We start from the raw sequence: 19,200 nt of genomic DNA on the forward strand, positions 1-19,200 counted from the left end.
ATGTTATTTCTGTATGCTAATATTTGCATTGTTATGCACACCTTACCCTAGCAGGTACCTTTTTGTACACATTTGTTGACCAGGCAGCTGCACTGGAAAATTCGAAGAAGGGCGGATTTCAAAGGACGGTTGTGTTTCGGTTCGTGTACTGTTTTTTAAAGTGTGAACTAGGTAGGTTCACTTTAAAAATGTGAATTGAATCAAATTCCTGCCCCATCCCTAACCCTGGGTCCAAATGTTGCTCAGCCGTGGGTTTGTGGTGTGAGCCATGCACAACGCACAGCCTTAGGTCTTTCACCTCAATTGACGAAATGGGGGAGAAATCATTATCTCACAGGGCTAGGATAAGACGAAATGACAGAGGCTAAAGAGCACTTTGTCAATTGAAATTTCTATATTAATGATGTTTAGGAATACATTAAAAAGTGTGTAGTCAAGGACTGCCAAATCACTAGCAGAGAATGATCTTTTCTGTGTGGATTATGGAACTTTTACATACACTTTGTACATTCCTGATTGTGTACATACTTGCATACCTATCCACAAATATTCCCATTCCACATGAACACATATGCCTGGCCACTGAAATATTTATACATAAAGAGACCCATTTGCACGGAAATGGATTCAAGCTAAAGAAAAGGCTAGCTGTGTAACTGAAGGAATGAACGATAAAGCAGAAGGAGTACAATAAACTACAAAAGTTAGCAAATCACCCAATCAGAATATAATTTTTGCTGGACAGTGGTGGTGGGAAAAGCCTTTCTTCCAAAGAAATGGTGGTTTAAAATTAAAATTCATTAAAGAAGTCTAGCTGACACATTTTTGTATTCTTTGAGAAAGTATATCTGTTTAATTTAATGCACTGTCCAATTAAAAAGAAGTGGTCCCTTATTACAGATATGATGTATTCTCTGATAAACCACTGATTTATGGCTCACTAGGGTATATATTTAATACTGTCAAGAAAAAAAATATGAAAGGACACCCAAAACTATCTGCTGTGCCACAGCGATTGAGTCTGAAAAGGATCTGAGGCAGCAGAGGCCCCTGGGAGTGAAATGTAATCTTTGCCTGGGATAAAAGCACACAGAACTGCTGATCTCCCCTCTCAACCCCCCCTTCCTCTCACGCACACCTCCCTTCCTGGCATAACAGAGCTGGCCCTGGCAAAGCAGAGAGCTGCACTTTAAATATTGGTGTGCTTTTGTTGCAAAGAATACCATTGTTTCATTAAAGAAATAATGAAGGATTTAAGCACAGGGATGGACGAATCTGCCAATTTGGGTTTCTCTCAGTTTCTCATTTTTGTTAAATTTAGTTTCCCTCCTGTTGTCATCAATTTGATTATTATTTTTTAAATATGCATTTCTGTGCTCATTTCTCATAATATATATTTTCTTTTTTCTTTTTCTTTTTTTGCAAACTACCATAATGCAACGAAATTTTCTACATCATTTTTCACAGATGTAGACATGTATTTTGGTGCATACTTTGGCTGGAGAATCCCATCGCAAAATTCAGAGAAGTGCCAACTTCAAAGGATTGCTGTGTTTCCATTTGCTTAGTAGTCTGAGAAGTATGAATTAAGTAGGTTGGCAAACTGAAGAGATTTTGCCCTGCTCCCTCCTGAAGCATAGATGCAAAGGCTTTCTGTTAGGCTCAACACTAGCACCTGTATCCAAAATGGTCAGAGGCACTAAAGCTTCTGCATACTAGTAAGGGATAGCACTCTCCTGCTTGGGCTCTGCTTGTGGGTTTCCGACAGTAATCTGGTTGGCCACTGTGAGAACAGGATGCTGAACGAGATGGACCACTGGCCTGATCTAACAGTCTCTTCACGTGTGTAAGTAAGCTGCTTGAAAGCAGATGGTCATATAAGACTCTATGGGGTTGTTCATAGTGTCGGTTGGTGGCTTTCTCAGAGGGTTTAACTATCAATTCCTCTTCACTAAAAGCCATAGCTGTCAACATTTCCCTTTTTTAAAAGGGGAATTCCCTTATTCCAAATAGGATTTCCCTTAAAAAAAGGGAAAAGTTGACAGCTATGCTGGAAGCTATGCTGGGATTGTAGGGAAGGGAATAGAGGTCTCCTCAGAACTCTCAGAACCTATAACAACTGCAGCACCCACAGTTCTTTGAGGAAAGCCACAACTGTTTAAATTGGTATCACAGTGCTTTAAATGTATGGCATGACTCTGGCCTTAGTCCCTCTCTGTCACCCTTTGGTATAAGCAATGGACTGTTTTCTCTCATTCAAAAGTACAGTGGTTGTGTTTGGATGTGTGGGAGCAAAGGCTGAAAAGGAGAAAGAAGAGCTCACAGACTGCCAATGGGATGGGAGTTAAATAGCCCCACCCAGGTGGGAGGCTCTGGATTGGATACAGTCCAAAGAGAGGGAGAGTCCAAAGAGAGAGAGAGTCCAAAGAGAAAACAGCCAGCTTTTTACTTGACTCTCTCTAAAGGACCTTTAAAGCCCTTCACGGCCTAGGACCCTCGTACCTACGGGACCACCTCTCCTGGTATGCTCCATAGAGAGCCTCAAGGTCCATAAATAGCAACACCCTAGTGGTCCTGGGCGCTAAGGAAGTTAGATTAGCTTCAACCAGAGCCAGGGCTTTTTCAACTCTGGCTCTGGCCTGGACCATGAGACCAGGGCCCTGCAGGATCTGATTTCTTTCCGCAGGGTCTGTAAGACAGAGTTGTTTCGCCTGACCTTTGGCTTGGAGCCAATTTGATTCCCTCCCTCCCTCTCTTTCTTTTTTCTTTTCCTTTCTCCTCCTGCGATGAGGCTACATTTTAATATTTTAATGTTTCAATATTTTAATGTTGTATTTTAATTTTGTTTTTAAGTTGTAATCATTCAACTTGTTTTTATTATTGCTTGTTAGCCGCCCTGAGCCCGGCCTTGGCTGGGGAGGGCGGGGTATAAGTAATAATAATAATAATAATAATAATAATAATAATAAATTAAAGCAGGGTTGGGGAACCAGGAACCCTCCCATCACTCTTAGCCAACATGGCCAATGGTTGGGGATGATAGGTGCTGCAGGTCAACAACCTCTGGAGGGCCACGGGTTCCCTATCCTTATTACACACTATCTCTGTGGGTCCTTCCTGGTTGTCAGTTTAAGACTGAGCTGAAGGTTAGTTTGGAGAACCCGCCTCCCTTTGGTTAGATAATGCTCATAATGTAAGAAGAGGCCACTGATTCAGCATTTTATCCCCCATTGCTATCAACAGTCCACACATACATTATACAGTTATGCTGAATGTAGCATATTTTTCCAGTCTTCAGACAACAGTATTTTCTCCCTGTGGGTATGAATCCTTGCGCCTCTCCCCATTGATTGCTGTTAGGATTGTTGTGGAGAATGCGTACGATGTGCAGGTGATTGCACATAGAGATCCAAGGCAGAAACGTGAAATCATCTTCAGCTGTGGTATACATTCTCTCTCTCTCTCGTCCTTGCTCTCTCTCAATATGGACACACACGCACTCCTACCGATGTGCCGGGCAAAAAAAAAAAGTTTTCTTCTAGGTTTAGTAGCACTAGTTCAAGCAGAATCTTATAAAACAGTGCAACCAGTGGTGCTGCAAAATAGTGTTGAAGGCACTTTTTTCTTATGTCCATGGTATCATGAGTGGTTTCGGCATCACTGGGAATAGCATGGCCTCATTTCACTACTACACATGAGGGACCAACAGCTACACTTAAATCTGAGCCTTTAAAATAAATTAATAAAATAAATAGGAGCGGGAGATTATAGCTTCCAGAGGGGACCACTGACCAATCTTGGTGTTTACTGTCATGTGGGTGGGTGGGGAAACAGCTATGCAGTTAATGGGAGACGCATATGGAGAAGCCCCTTGTCATCTGAAAATTGTAGTTCCTTGTCTAGCGGCTAATTCAGATGCAGAGATGGATCATCTGATTGCCATCAACACACTTTCAGTATAATATATGTAGGTGGAAATTGCAAGGTTGATTTCCTAGTTTGATCATTAAACTCCATACAATGCACTTGTCAAGTACATCTGATATCAAGGAGATAAATAACTATACAACTTTCAGAAGACATCTGAAAGCAGCCCTGTATTGGAAGGTTTTTAATGTTTGATGTTTTATGTTTCTATACATATTTGGCTGGGGCAACCCAGCCAGATGGGTGGGGTATAAATAAAATTATTATTATTATTATTATTATTATTATTATTATTATTATTATTATTATCCTCAGTGGTTTTGAAAAGCAGTGCATCCGTCTGATACAGCTCCGCTCTCCAAGCCAAGATCATCTCCTGTCGGAACACGCCTGGGGGGCACACGCAGCCCCCAGAATGAGACAGACCTCTCCGGGCATCTTCCTGATGAAGCGCAGCCCGGAACATTCACGAATCAGTCCCAGTGCACACCAGTGACAAATATCTAAAGACATGTGCACATTCTATCAGCAGAGTATAGCAGAAACGATCGCGGAACATGAGTGTAGCATTCTAAGTGATTTATTAAGCAATATATACTGTACAGGACAGGACGCAGGTGGCGCTGTGGGTTAAACCACAGAGCCTAGGACTTGCCGATCAGAAGGTCGGCGGTTCGAATCCCTGCGATGGGGTGAGCTCCTGATGCTCGGTCCCTGCTCCTGCCAACCTAGCAGTTCAAAAGCACGTCAAAGTGCAAGTAGATAAATAGGTACCGCTCCAGCGGGAAGGTAAACGGCGTTTCCGTGTGCTGCTTTGGTTTGCCAGAAGCGGCTTAGTCATGCTGGCCACATGACCTGGAAGCTGTACACCGGCTCCCTCAGCCAATACAGCGAGATGAGTGCCGCAGCCCCAGAGTCGGTCACGACTGGACCTAACGGTCAGGGGTCCCTTTATTTTTACCTTTACTGTACAGAACAAAGCAATCATGGCATCCTCTCACTTCTTCTCCAAGAGAAAAAAAGAGAAGTACAAAAGTACATTACAGCAGAAGAAAGATAAGACTGACTTCCGTTCTCACACTTTCCAAGCCTAGAAAGGAAACACTGACATGTGATGTAACAATCACACATCCAGCAAGGGAGGAGTGAGATGCTGACACCTCCTCCTCATTTTCATATCTGTTGTCACTTGGTTTGGGTTTGAATGAGTCAAGGGCTTGCAAGAAGGCCATATAAAGGATCAAATGAGCGCCACTCTAGTTTAGTGGTAAGACTATCAGACTCGGGCAGAAAGGACCCAGGTTCATATCCGTACATAGCTGTGGAGCTCACTGGGTGACCTTGGGCCTGTCACCATCTCTCAGCCTAACCCTACAAAAAGATATGTTGGATTGGGGTGGGGAGAGAGCCATATACACTACCTTGAACTCCTTGGAAGAAAGGAGGAATATAAATGTAATCTATAAATAAAATGCAGCCAGGCAAGTTTTGACCGATTATATGGATTAACTGCCAAAATATTCAGAGGAAAATTTAGCACTGTATAGATCCACAACATTCAGCCTGAATTTCTGTGGCAAGTCTAATGTGTGTTTATTATTTTATTTATTACATGGATATCCTTCCCTTCTTCAGAGCTGCGGTGTACATGGTTTTATTAATGCTGATGCATTCATCATCAATAAAGAAAGGGATGGGAATGTAGCATGGACCAAGCACTTTTCCAGAGTTTTCCAGGAAAGATGGGAAGAAGAAGAAGAAGAAAATATAATGTAATAATAATAATAATAATAATAATAATAATAATAATAATAATAATTATTTATACCCCGCCCATCTGGCTGGGCCTCCCCAGCCACTCTGGGCAGCTTCCATAAAAACCAAAAATACAATAAAATATCACACGTTAAAAACTTCCCTGAGCAGGGCTGCCTTAAGATGTCTTCTGAATGTCAGGTAGTTGTTTATCGCTTTGACATCTGCTGGAAGGGCGTTCCACAGGGTGGGCGCCACTACCGAGAAGGCCCTCTGCCTGGTTCCCTGTAGCTTTGCTTCTCGCAATGAGGGAACTGCCAGAAGGCCCTTGGCGCTGGACCTCAGTGTCCGGGCAGAGTGATGGGGGTGGAGACGCTCCTTCAGGTATACTGGACCGAGGCCGTTTAGGGCTTTAAAGGTCAGCACCAACACTTTGAATTGTGCTCGGAAACATACTGGGAGCCAATGTAGGTCTTTCAAGACCGGTGTTATATGGTCTCGGCAGCCACTCCCAGTCACCAGTCTAGCTGCCGCATTCTGGATTAGTTGTAGTTTCCGGGTCACCTTCAAAGGTAGCCCCACGTAGAGTGCATTGCAGTAGTCCAAGTGGGAGATAACCAGAGCATGCACCACTCTGGCGAGACAGTCCGCAGGCAGATAGGGTCTCAGCCTACGTACCAGATGGAGCTGGTACACAGCTGCCCTGGATACAGATTTGACCTGTGCCTCCATGGACAGCTGTGAGTCCAAAATGACTCCCAGGCTGCGCACCTGGTCCTTCAGAGGCGCAGTTACCCCATTCAGGACCAGGGAATCCTCCACACCTGCCCGCCTCCTGTCCCCCAGAAACAGTACTTCTGTCTTGTCAGGATTCAACCTCAATCTGTTAGCCGCCATCCATCCTCCAACCGCCTCCAGACACTTGTTGTAAGTAGAAATTCCTGGCATTATGGATTTCACCTAGTTCACTGAGGTGGAACTGTGTTCTAGAATCAATGGAGACCAAGTACTTAGGGTGTGTGTGTGTGTGTGTGTGTGTAGTCCATGCACAGTCTAGAACTATTGTGTAGGGTTTTTTGTCCATGAAAAGTGCTGGTTTCATTCCAAACAGATGAAAACCAATGTAGGCAGTCCCAGCAATAGAGGGAGGAATGTATCCACACCTCCCCAATATCTTGTGGATGAGCATATACCAAGATCACAACCAACATTTCTTTCTTCATTTACCTGGGGCATGTGTAGGGTGGAAAAGGAGTGGATAACCTCATCAAGGGAGAGTTTTCAAACTCTTATCAAGGAGGCACACTCACCCTTGTCAATCTATTTGTTTAATAAAAAGGTGAAAAAATACATCCAGCTGCCATGAGTTTTTTTGTTTTGTACGGCTAATCCAAAATGTGCACACTCTTCCATATGCCTTACCTTAAACCCAGGAAAGACTTTCCGTGTTTTTGTACATCAGAGAGAGTTTATTCCGCCCTAGACCCTTTTAAGACTCCATGCTCCTGGTTAGTGGGCAAGCTTATGTGGTGAGGATGCTAAGGAGAGGCACGGTGGCCTTCATAGTATGGTGATTGGACGTAAAAATGTCCTGCGTTGAGCCGAGACATGTTAACTGGTTTTTCAGATACCATCAACTATATTTAAACAAGCCTGATGCCTGAGTGCTCTTTGCAGCTGGTATGTTATACATAAAATATGTTGAGTCAGTGATAGCATCCTTATCGAAAGACAGAAGCCAGCAAAATTTCATCTAGCGCACTTCGTCAGATTGTTCCCTGACACAGACAGCGGGCAACTCGCTGTGACAAATGGGTGATTGCATCTGACTCTCGGGAGAGGGCTGTTTTCATTCTCCCTCACCCGCTGTCTCTGTTCCTGCATCCTCAGATATTGGCTGCTTAGAGAAGAGAGCAGAACAAATAGTTGGTGCAGCAAAGATGATATTAGCCATACCATCAAAAGGAGTCCAGTTTTGTAAAAAATAGAATGCATTTGTGACCTTTCTATTTTGCTGGCTTGAGGGGGTGGAGTGGGGTGAGGTAGGGTAGGGTAGGGGAAGTGGTCCACCTGTGTCACCACAAAAACAGACCCAAGAAGAAACATTTCTGTTTCTGAATTGGTTCCCTCGGGGTGAGGAAGATGAGACTGTTGTTTACATAGCTTCTCATGCGTCAGAGGCACAGATCATGTAAATATTGATGTAGGGTAGATGTGTGTTACAGATACCTGGAATCAATGCTGGCTTGCAGTAAACACCCGGTGAAGACATGTCCCAAATGGGACTGAGACAATCAGCAGAACACACATCCTGGAACTTCATACTTCCTGGAATTTACTCCTGAGTACTAGGAGTTGAGGAGACTCTTACTATTCCATTTGAGAGCAGATGTTAAATAGCAGCTAGATTTCTAATTCAAATCTTCATCTCAGCAACCAACTCTATAGGAGGCCTTAGGCACACATTGCTTCTTAACTTCAACAGTCTTTTTCAGACCTTCTCCACAACTTGTAAACTGAATGTGTGTTGGGTGGGAAACAGAATAATGCCTGGTGGTTCCAGGGTAGTTCCATCAAAAGTCAGCATCAGTGGGCCCAGGCATCAAAAGTCAGCATCGGTGGGCATGAGGGCCCAAAGCCCAGCAAGGGGTTCCCTGGCAAAAGCCCCCCTGCATATGCCTCTCCTCTTCATCATTCCAACCTGCCTGTCTAACTGTGTCTCACTCTGGTCCAGGAAATGGTGGTGATGAGAAGGAAGGGCAGTTGATGCTTTTTGGCTCTCTGCCTTATAACCAAGCAGGTGGCAGTAGTGTTGAAGAAGAATAGGAGGACCACCATCATTAATAATGATGTGGAGACAGACTCAGTGAAAGAAGGGGAGGGGCACAGAGGGCATGTTGCCCAGCAGGTCTCAGAAACTAGCAGACAACATTGGCATGCTCAGTGGAAGGTCCAAAAAGGGCCTCTGTGCATACACATATACAATTGGGGACTCTGTACAGTGTGGGCTTCTGATTGCATAGAAGACTTTACATGCAGACCTTCTATTGAACATGTTGGTGGAGACCAGACGGCTACAGTGGTATCTTGGTTCTCAAACTTAATCCATTCCAGAAGTCCGTTCAAAACCAAAGCGTTCCAAAACCAAGGCATGCTTTCCCACAGAAAGTAATGCGAAACAGATTAATCCCTTCCAGACTTTTAAAAACAACCCCTAAAACAGCAATTTAACATGAATTTTACTATCTAACGAGACCATTGGTCCATAAAATGAAAGCAGTAAATCATGTTCTGTACTATAAAATACTGCCAATTTAGATACAGTTACTGAACTGGAGGCCCCTTGACTGACTTCAGGTCCAGTGTTGGACCATTTCGATCGGATACTCCCTGCTGATGTGGATAGATTCCTCCAAGTTGGTAGGCCCACCACCTGCCTCCTTGATCCGTGCCCATCTTGGCTGATCAGGGAGTGTCCAGATGTTGCGTGGACCCCCCTGGTTGAAATTATCAATTTGTCCCTTGACACGGGGACATTCCCAGGGGAACTGAAGGAAGCAGTGGTGTGTCCACTCTTAAAGAAAACTTCATTAGATCCCTTAGACCTATCCAATTACCACCCAGTTTCAAATCTTCCATATCTAGGTAAGGTAATTGAGAGAGCGGTTGCTGAACAGCTTGGTAGGTTTCTGGAGGAAACATCGGCTTTAGATCCATTTCAGTCCAGTTTCCGTCCTGGTTTTGGGACCGAGACAGCTCTGGTTGCCCTCACAGATGATCTCCGTAGACAACTGGATCGAGGCGGGTCAGGACTGCTGATCCTTTTAGATTTGTCAGCGGCCTTTGACATGGTCGATCATGAGCTTCTGGACCACCGCCTCGCAGACGTGGGGATACAGGGCATAGCCCGTAACTGGCTGTGCTCTTTTATCTCTGGTCGGGGACAGAGGGTGGCACTAGGGAGGGAAATGTCGTCGCGCCATTCCTTGGTGTGTGGAGTGCCACAGGGCGCAATTCTCTCCCTGATGCTTTTTAACATCTTTATGCGCCCCCTTGCCCAGATTATCCGGAGCTTTGGGCTGGGCTGTCACCAGTATGCTGATGACACTCAGCTCTATCTGCTGATGGATGGCCACACCGACTTGGCCCCGAACACACTGACCAGATACTTGGAAGCTGTGGCTAGATGGTTTCGTGGGAGCCGATTGAAACTAAATCCTTCAAAGACAGAAGTCCTATGGCTGGGTCGGGATGGCATGGGGATGAGGGACCAACTCCCTTCTCTTGCGGGGGCCCAATTAGTGCCATTGCCTTCCGTTAAGAGTTTGGGTGTAATCCTTGACACCTCCCTTTCCATGGAGGAGCAAGTTACAGCAACAGCCAAGACGACATTTTTCCACCTTCACCGCATCAAGCAGTTGGTCCCTTACCTTTCCCGCCCCGATCTGGCCACAGTGATCCATGCGATGGTCATCTCCAGGCTTGACTACTGTAATTCGCTCTACACGGGGCTGCCCTTGAAGCTGTCCCAGAAACTCCAGCAGGTGCAGAATGCTGCAGCGAGGCTCCTCACGGGGTCTCTGCCATGGGAGCATATTCACCCAGTGCTTTTCAAACTGCACTGGCTCCCGGTAGAGTACAGGGTCAGATTTAAGGTGCTGCTTTTGACCTTTAAAGCCCTTCACGGCCTAGGACCCTCGTACCTACGAGACCGCCTCTCCCGGTATGCCCCACGGAGAGCCTCAAGGTCCATAAATAGCAACACCCTAGTGGTCCCAGGCCCTAAGGAAGTTAGATTGGCTTCAACCAGAGCCAGGGCCTTTTCAACTCTGGCTTCGGCCTGGTGGAACGCTCTGCCTCATGAGACCAGGCCCCTGCAGGATCTGATTTCTTTCTGCAGGGCCTGTAAGATAGAGTTGTTCCGCCTGGCCTTTGGCTTGGAGCCAATTTGATTCCTTCCCTCTCTTTTTTTCTTTCCCTCTCCTCCTGCGTTGAGGCTACATTTTATTTTAATGTTGTATTTTAATTTTGTTTTTAAGTTGTAATCATTCAACTTGTTTTTATTATTGCTTGTAAGCCGCTCTGAGCCCGGCCTTGGCTGGGGAGGGTGGGGGATAAATAAAAAATTATTATTATTATTATTATAAAAATTAAAATTAAAAAAATTCTTACTTGCACTGATGATAGTCATTGTTTGGATGGGGGGCTTTTATCCATTTCCGCAGTCACACAGTCAATCAATCAATCAATCAATCAATCAACTGAACTGGGATCCACACAGTCACAAAAACAAATTAACTGAAAAAGCTTCAAAACAAAAAAACACAGAATAAATAGCAAAAACAAAAGCACCAAATATAAGCTCCAAATATCACCTTAGAACATTGCAATCTGAAATGGAAGGCTTGAATTACTGGGCGGGGCGGGGGGGCAAATTAGCAGTGCAACAGGAAACATAGGGGACTCAAAATGGAGTACATTCAGCTTCTGAAAAAAAGTTCAAAAACCAGAACACCTACCGTACTTCCAGTTTTGCAGCATTTGGGTTCCAAGTTGTTCATGAGCTAAGCTGTTCGAAAACCGAGGTACCACTGCACATGTCTGCTAGCCATCTGAAATATGGTGGGTGGCAAAGGGTTTTGGCATCCATTTTGGAACTTTGTTTCCAAAGAGGCTTAGATGTTTCTGACCTTATTTTCTTTTCAACACTAAGCAGAAACTATATATATAATATGGATTTTAAAAAATCTTCTACAGCATAATCCTATACACAGTAAGTTCCACTGAGTTAAGTGATGCTTACTCTTAGGTAAGTGGGTGAAGAATTTCAGCCTTGTTCAACAAAAATAAGATTATCGATTCATATAACTGTTGGGATGGAAATAAAAAAAAACATTTTTGTGATAAAAAAATACATTTCTGTAATTGTTATATGCAGTATACATTTCACTTATGCATTCTTCAAAAGATAATGTCAGCTTATATCATTTCTATTATCATAGCTGATATTATTAGATTCTATTTTGGGGTGCCTTATAGTTTGGAAGTTACCTAAAGTTTCATTATTTGTGACTTGCATTAATTCTGATTTTTCTTCCTGCTATCTAGCAGTAGGAAGAGTTGGAAGCTATGACTTAAGATTTCTTTTAAAAATGGGTTAATTTACCAACCTCCAGCTGACCTTAGAAATTTGGAACAAGATATGAAAACAACCAATATATGATCCCAGGAAATGGCTGAATTTTATTATCTGACTGCTGATGAACTTTTGTATGACGTATTCAAAGGTTGCAGTATTTCATAATTTCTATTGGCTTGTGACACATAGAGAATTTGGGAATTTATTTATTTGATATGATCTATCAATGTATGGCTGTTTTTGCTTTCATATCTCTTGATGTGCCTCCTGGTTCAATACATTATCTGGTTCAATACATTATCCCATTTTTGTTTGTTTGTTTCCTAGTTCTTTTACATCTGCAATCCTTTCTATGCTTTGGACAAATCAGGCGCATTTCTCTGCCTGTGCTAAGTGATAAAAGGTAAAGGGTAAAGGGACCCCCGACCATTAGGTCCAGTCGTGGCCAACTCTGGGGTTGCGGCGCTCATCTCACTTTATTGGCCGAGGGAGCCAGCGTACAGCTTCTGGGTCATGTGGCCAGCATGACTAAGCCGCTTCTGGCAAACCAGAGCAGTGCACGGAAACGCCGTTTACCTTCCCGCTGGAGCGGTACCTATTTATCTACTTGCACTGCATGCTCTTGAACTGCTAGGTGGGCAGGAGCAGGGACCGAGCAACGGGAGCTCACCCCGTCGTGGGGATTCGAACCACCGACCTTCTGATTGGCAAGTCCTAGGCTCTGTGGTTTAACCCACAGCGCCACCCGCGTGCCAGGTGCTGATAGATGTTGTTTAAGAATACCACTGTAAAAGGTGGGACAACAAAGAAATTAGGAGGATGCTTTCTATTGGCTTGTTTCAAACAGGGTCTCATTGGTACAAAGATTACTGCCAGCACAATGGGACTTTCCCCTCTTTCCTCCTGCCGTATGTGTTCTAGGGGTTCCCCCAATCCTCTGAAACAGATTTGGGAATGGTGCAGGGCACTCACAGGGGGAATGGGAGAAGTCCCACTGAGGTAACAGTAATTCTTGTGCAGAGTTAGCAGAACTTGCCCACCAAGTTAGACTATTTCTCCGTCTTGCTCAGTATTGCCTACACTGACTGACATTGGCTCTCCTCATTTTCAGTTGGGAGATTCTCAGCCCTACCTGGAGATGGAAGGGATCAAACCCAGATTTTATGCATGCAATGAAGATGCTCTGCTGTTGAGCTAACCTGTGGCAGCAGGTGAACTAGACAGAATTAGACATGAAAACTGTAGCTCAGTCCTATGGCCAATACTGGGGCATGGCAGACATATACTAATCTTCACCTAGAAGATTAAGGGTCCCCAAAGTCAGGATCAGAAGTTGCAAACCTGCACATCGGACTTGGAGGTGCAAGTGGCAGAGGCTACTGCTCTTTTAAACCAGGCAGGAGCAGAAGGCCAGATTCTAAATATTTATTCCAGAGTTATAATACTGTATACCATAATAGACAGAGTCTTCTGTGACTGAAGATAAGACCACAATGCAGGGTGTGTCCCATGGACCCTAACTTGCTAGCATCACCACCCAGAGGGCTCTACCTCCACCAGTTGAATAGGAGGAAGATACAATCTGGTTAAATGACAGGAGCAAGGTTGAATATTATATGCAGCTAATAAACAGGTGCACTTACGTGACAGCACATGGTGACATGGTGTAGTTATTTTATTTCTTTAACAGGCTTTAATAATCAAAACCTCAAAGCAGTTGACATAAAATATAAAATGCCCATTAAAATTACTGACAAAAAACCATGTATTAAAACAAGCTGACCTAAAAAAGAATGCAAAACAGAAAAAAAATTATACACACGCGTAAAATAAAATTACATACTAAAATACATCTCAAATTAACATGTCTGGGTAGGCATGTTAGCAGGTGCCGAAAACAGTACAGTGAAGGCACCTTCCTAATGTCAATGGGCAGGGAGTTCCAGAGTGTAGGTTTTTTGCATTTCAAACTAAGAAAAGAAGGAAAGTTTTGTGGTTGGTGATTAGGTGATATTATGTCGCTGTGGCGGGGAGCGCTCTTAACCCTGCTTGAATTTCTTTTGGAGAAATTCGTAAAGAGCAGGCTTCCTTGCTCACTTTTCCTAGTTCGTGTACAAGGCAACTTGAAAAAATAACCAAACTTTCCCTCTGTTTTCATTACAATGCTAGAAGAGTCTGCCTATAACAGAATCCTCGCCTAGGAAACTCCATAAAGGACAGAGAACTTACTCTTCTTCCTCCCTCTCTCTCTCTCTCTCTCTCTCTCTCTCTCTCTCTCTCTCTCTCCTCCTTCCACCTCAGAAAGTAATCTCATCCTTTCGTCACATATTATTGAAATCCCAGCTCTTTTAAAAAACTCTCATTTTTGCCCAGACTGAGAGCATGTCATTTGGAAGTGATGTGCAAGGCAGGAGATAACCAGGTAGAACTCAGCGATTCGCCACAGAAAATGGCTCCATGTATGGCTGTAATGCTATCAGAGTCTGTCCCTCAATAGCTCTTTACTTCTCCTGAGCTCACAATCTGCTGATTCAAGAACTTTGTCTGGAGAAGGAGGAGGAGGAGGAGGAGGAGGAGGGGAACGGAGGGTGGGGAGAGTTGTGGCGATAGATACAGATACAGTGTTTGTGGTCCTAACTGAGCACATATTAACACCGCAGCTTTCGGGGAGCGGCGGGGACTGCTGTCACTTTCCCTCTCTCATTCTGTGTCCTCATTTCATGCTTTAGTTGTGCTGATTGGGCGGGCTGAATCCCCTCAGCTAACTGCTTAGTACAAAACAGTTGCACTTCAGTTTAAAGTGGATAAGAGCTGGCGGCAAACCAAGCACAAGTGACGGATTTAACAAAGGCAAATGTGGTTCTCTGGATGGCCCAGAAATGGGAGTCGTTGGAATGGATGATTTTCCAGTCACAAAGGAGGCGGTGAAGGGAAAGGCACAGACACTTCCCAGATGTTTCTCATTTCACTAATTACATATTAGTTTATTTGCATGTAAAACAGGGAAGAGGCATTCTCTGCTCATCTTGGTGTAAAGATTTTGCCTTCTTCCCAAGCAGGAGCCAGTATAAACCAAATTCAGAATAGCTCCCTTGGTAGCATGTTAATTGCACATTATCGTGAAGCATGTGACTATAAAGGCCCAGCAGGAGCATTTCAATCAGAATTCTTGTTTAAATTAAAGTTCCCGTTAACACCAGCAGCATGGAAGTAACATGTTTCAAACCTGAGGAGCTTCTCCCCCTCCCCCCCTTCTCCCTGCCCCTACCCCTACCCTCCCCACCCCTGGTACCCAGCAGAAATGGGTAACGTTGCTCCAAATGGACAGGAGGGTTAATTGAGTTTGCAAGGTTTTTTAAAGCCAGTGGATGTATACTCCAGAGAATGTTAAGTATGCTTAAGATGGAAACCTAATAGTTGTTCCTAAGGGGCCGGGGAAGATTCAGGGATTGGCAAACCTGTCCCTTTCAGTTTCTCTCATCTTAAGTTTGGCTCACCCTGCTTCTCCTTGTTAGTGAATTAAGAAAGAAAAGAAAAAAGAAGTCAGTATGGAAATTCTCTTCATATAGGCATTTCTCCTGTAATAGAATGTATTTTGTACATTCCACACACACCCAACATGTTTTTTGGGGCATACTTTTCACTAATATACACATTTATATTAGTGCATTGCAAAATCCAGAGAAGTGCAAATTTCAAAGGAGTGCTGTGTTTTGGTTCGTTTATTGGTTTGGGGTGTGTGCATACAAATTTGGTAGATTTACCCTGAAATGCAAAACAAACACATTTCTCCTTCTCTATTTCTGAGTGCAGGAGCTGCATTTGCTCAGAGACTAAGCCCGATGGCAGAGGCACTAGTGCATGAGGTTTGTATTTATGTAGAGATGTATAAAGGCTGACTTAGGCACAGTGTTGCATTGATCAAATTGGCTTCCCCACCCATGTTGGCAGCCGTCATAACCTTAGGATATTTTTAATATAATAAATAACAAAGCATTTGCTGTCAAAAATGTGTCATTTGTTTTGAGCCTTAGAAATAATATCCCCAAATAAGCTTTCAGTATTGATTATTTCCTGGAATGAAGTCTGGCTTTTTTGTGAATGTAAAAAGAAAGATTAAAAAAAACCCCAACCACCACAAAATATAGAATTTCAAAACCAACCCTCCATCAATGTAATTTAGCTTGAATAAGTAGAACTTGAATAACAAGAAGAAGTGTGCATGCACAAGAAGAAGTGTGCATGCACAACTTGAAGAAGTGTGCATGCACAACTTGAAGAAGTGTGCATGCACACGAAAGCTCATACCAAGAACTAACTTAGTTGGTCTTTAAGGTGCTACTGGAAGGAATTTTTTTTGTTTTTGTTTTGACTATGGCAGACCAACACGGCTACCTATCTGTAACTTGAATAACAATGTTGGGGTTAAAATCATTGTCATGTCACTAATGTGGTGGAGTAATCTTTCACTAAAGCCTTCTAAACTTTGATGGAAGGAGTCTGTTCCTTTCGTAAGAGAGAGCAAAAAAAGGAGGAAACTTTTGGGAAGTCCTTTTCACCATTCCTGTCTGTGCTTTCTGTACATGCTGCCTGCACCCCATCCAACCATGCATACATATGAACGTTGATATTTCATTCCAGCTTTAATAGGATAGCAGTATTACTTATTAATACAGATTTGCTAAAGTCTACTGTACACTGACTCTTGAGAGTCCCATGGACTGCAAGAAGAACAAACCGATCCATTCTTAAGGAAATCAGCCCTGAGTGCTCACTGGAAGGACAGATCGTGAAGCTGAGGCTCCAATACTTTGGCCACCTCATGAGAAGAGAAGACTCCCTGGAAAAGACCCTGATGTTGGGAAAGATGGAGGGCAGAAGGAGAAGGGGGCGACAGAGGACCAGATGGTTGGATAGTGTCTTCGAAGCTACAAACATGAGTCTGACCACTCCACTGCGGGAGGCAGTGGAAGACAGAAGTGCCTGGCGTGCTCTGGTCCATGGGGTCATGAAGAGTCGGACACGACTAAACGACTAAACAACAACAACAACTGTACACTGTTAAAATATTATTATGTTCACAACATGTAATTTTAGAGAATCTAAATATATTTTAATACTTAATTGGTAAGTTTAGATTTTTAGCAGGTCCTACAGAAACTTCCAACAATGGCCCATCCATATAAGCAAGACTTTAAATACCCAACCATGTTCCTGAGTCTTCATTTGAGGAGAAGGAAGGTCAGCAATGCTTAGTAACAGGACTGGTCCACATTTCCATATAGGAATAATTGTGGTCACTGATCCATTATGCAAAAACGGGACATGGTTGACAAAATTAATCATATAGGCATTGACAGGAAAGTAGATTATGGAAAACTTATATTTATTGATATTAATTCATCCTTTGAATTTAGATAGCCTACCCTAGTGATTCTGGTGCTCTATAATAACATGGATAGCTTAAGTAGTGCCCTCCAGATGCTGTTAGATTACAACTCTCATCAATCCTGATGAGTTTGTAGGGACTGGTGGGGCTTATAGTTTAACAACATCACATTGGTTATCCTTGCTGCAGAACCAGAAGTGGCTTGCCAGGTATGGCAGAGCTGGTGCACTAGCTTTCGGCAGGTAGACCACTGTTGCCTTCTAGAAGGGAAAGAGGACGCAGTGCAAACACACAGGCAGGAGTGTCAGATTGGCTCCATCCCCCCTTCTCCGCCACCTTGTCTCGCACTAGCTCCCTCCTGGTAAGCAATGGTGACCCACCTGCTGGGAAACTGGCGTAGTGTTTGCTCCCCAACCAGCAAGCTGCTTCTGCATATAACTACTTGGGGAGCATGTGAGCGTTTCACTGGTGGCAAGGAATCTCTTTGCCAGAGAGATAAACCCATCACGTTTTTGTGCAAGGGGATATCCATTGGTCCATAAGATGTCCCATTCCTGGGGTTGCTGGTTTCCCTCCCTGAACTTTGGCTCAATCGACTCTCTTCTGCTTCTCTCCTTTTCCCTACAAGGTTGCCAATGGCTGTCAAAGGTGTCCAAGAGGCAGCTGGACAGCCTTCTGGCTTGCTGGTTGTTTTGATCCTTAGTTCTGGTTCTTGTCAAACGGGTTTGTTTTGTTCCAGTGGGCTGAAGCTGGGCTTTCATTTCTGATGGAGCAAAAATGTCAGGGTAGTTTAGATGAGCCAGGGAATGGTCTTCTGGCTAAAAAAACCCCCAAGACAAGGATGAGACCCATTTCACATGAAGTCTGATGTTGAAAACATACATGGATGGATTTGGGAGGTTGATTTCTAGATCCATGTCACTGTGGGACAGCACCACCAGCTCTTTCTGCACAGGCTAGCAGTCCTGTGGAAACAAGAGGCTTGTGGCAGCAAAGGCCAGCCTGCATCCCAGGAGCCTCCTGGCCCCCAAGATCCTCTTTTATTGTACTCAAAATGGCATTGTGATTAGATATAAACCGAAACTGTATTTCCTGCTCTTCAGTAATTACACTAGCTTATGGGAGCTTTATGCAGCATGAAACCTTATTATTCTGCAGAATGCAGTTCTGTATAATTTGCTTCTCCTTCATTGCACGAATGGGGGCAGGGGGGAGGGGCAGGGAGGAAATCATATTTGGGTCCGAGCTGGTAAGAAAGGTTCAGTTATCACTTGAGAGCGTGGTGTTATTTTCCTCTTGGAATTAAAAAATCCATCTGGGTGTCTGACCCCTTTCACCCCACTGCCTCTCCATTCAGCCTTTTGTATGCAGATGAACCGTATCAATTTCCACTGGCTCAGAAAGATGCACCTAGCTGGGCGCACCTCCCCCCCCAGCAGCTGGCTCTTCCTCCTCTAATGGAAATGAATGGGGGTACAGAAGACTAAGCATAAATGTTTGCTGGGCACCTTGTGCTTTAGGACAAGGCCAGAGAAGAGGGCATTATGGCTTTCTCAGCCCCAGAATTCTTCGACATAGTACTTCCACGTGCCAGATTTTTTCCAACTAATTCATAACATCACCCACCCACAAATCTACACATTAAAGGGAGTCAGTCACCATGGCAGTCACTGAAAGTTCAAACTGCCAAGGAGGGTGGACATGAGAAACAAAGCTACCATCAGCCAAAATAGCAAGGTTGTCTTTGAAACCCAACAACAGGAAGTGACTTTTTTTAAAAAACACTTCCTGTTTCACTTCCTGTTTTGTGTAGCAGAAGCTGTGGATGGAAACACCCCAAGCAAGCAGTTGGACCTAGTTTTTGCATACTCTGAAGAGCCAAAGTTTCAACCATTAACTTATGTAATGCTGCAACTCAGTGATGGCACCAGAAAAATGGGGGGGGGGGGGCTACAGAAGAGACATACAAATCTCCAAATACATCAGCAGA

The sequence above is a fragment of the Podarcis gaigeae genome (assembly GCF_964106915.1).
Source record: "Podarcis gaigeae genome assembly, chromosome: 5".
Classification (NCBI taxonomy): Eukaryota; Metazoa; Chordata; class Lepidosauria; order Squamata; family Lacertidae; genus Podarcis; species Podarcis gaigeae.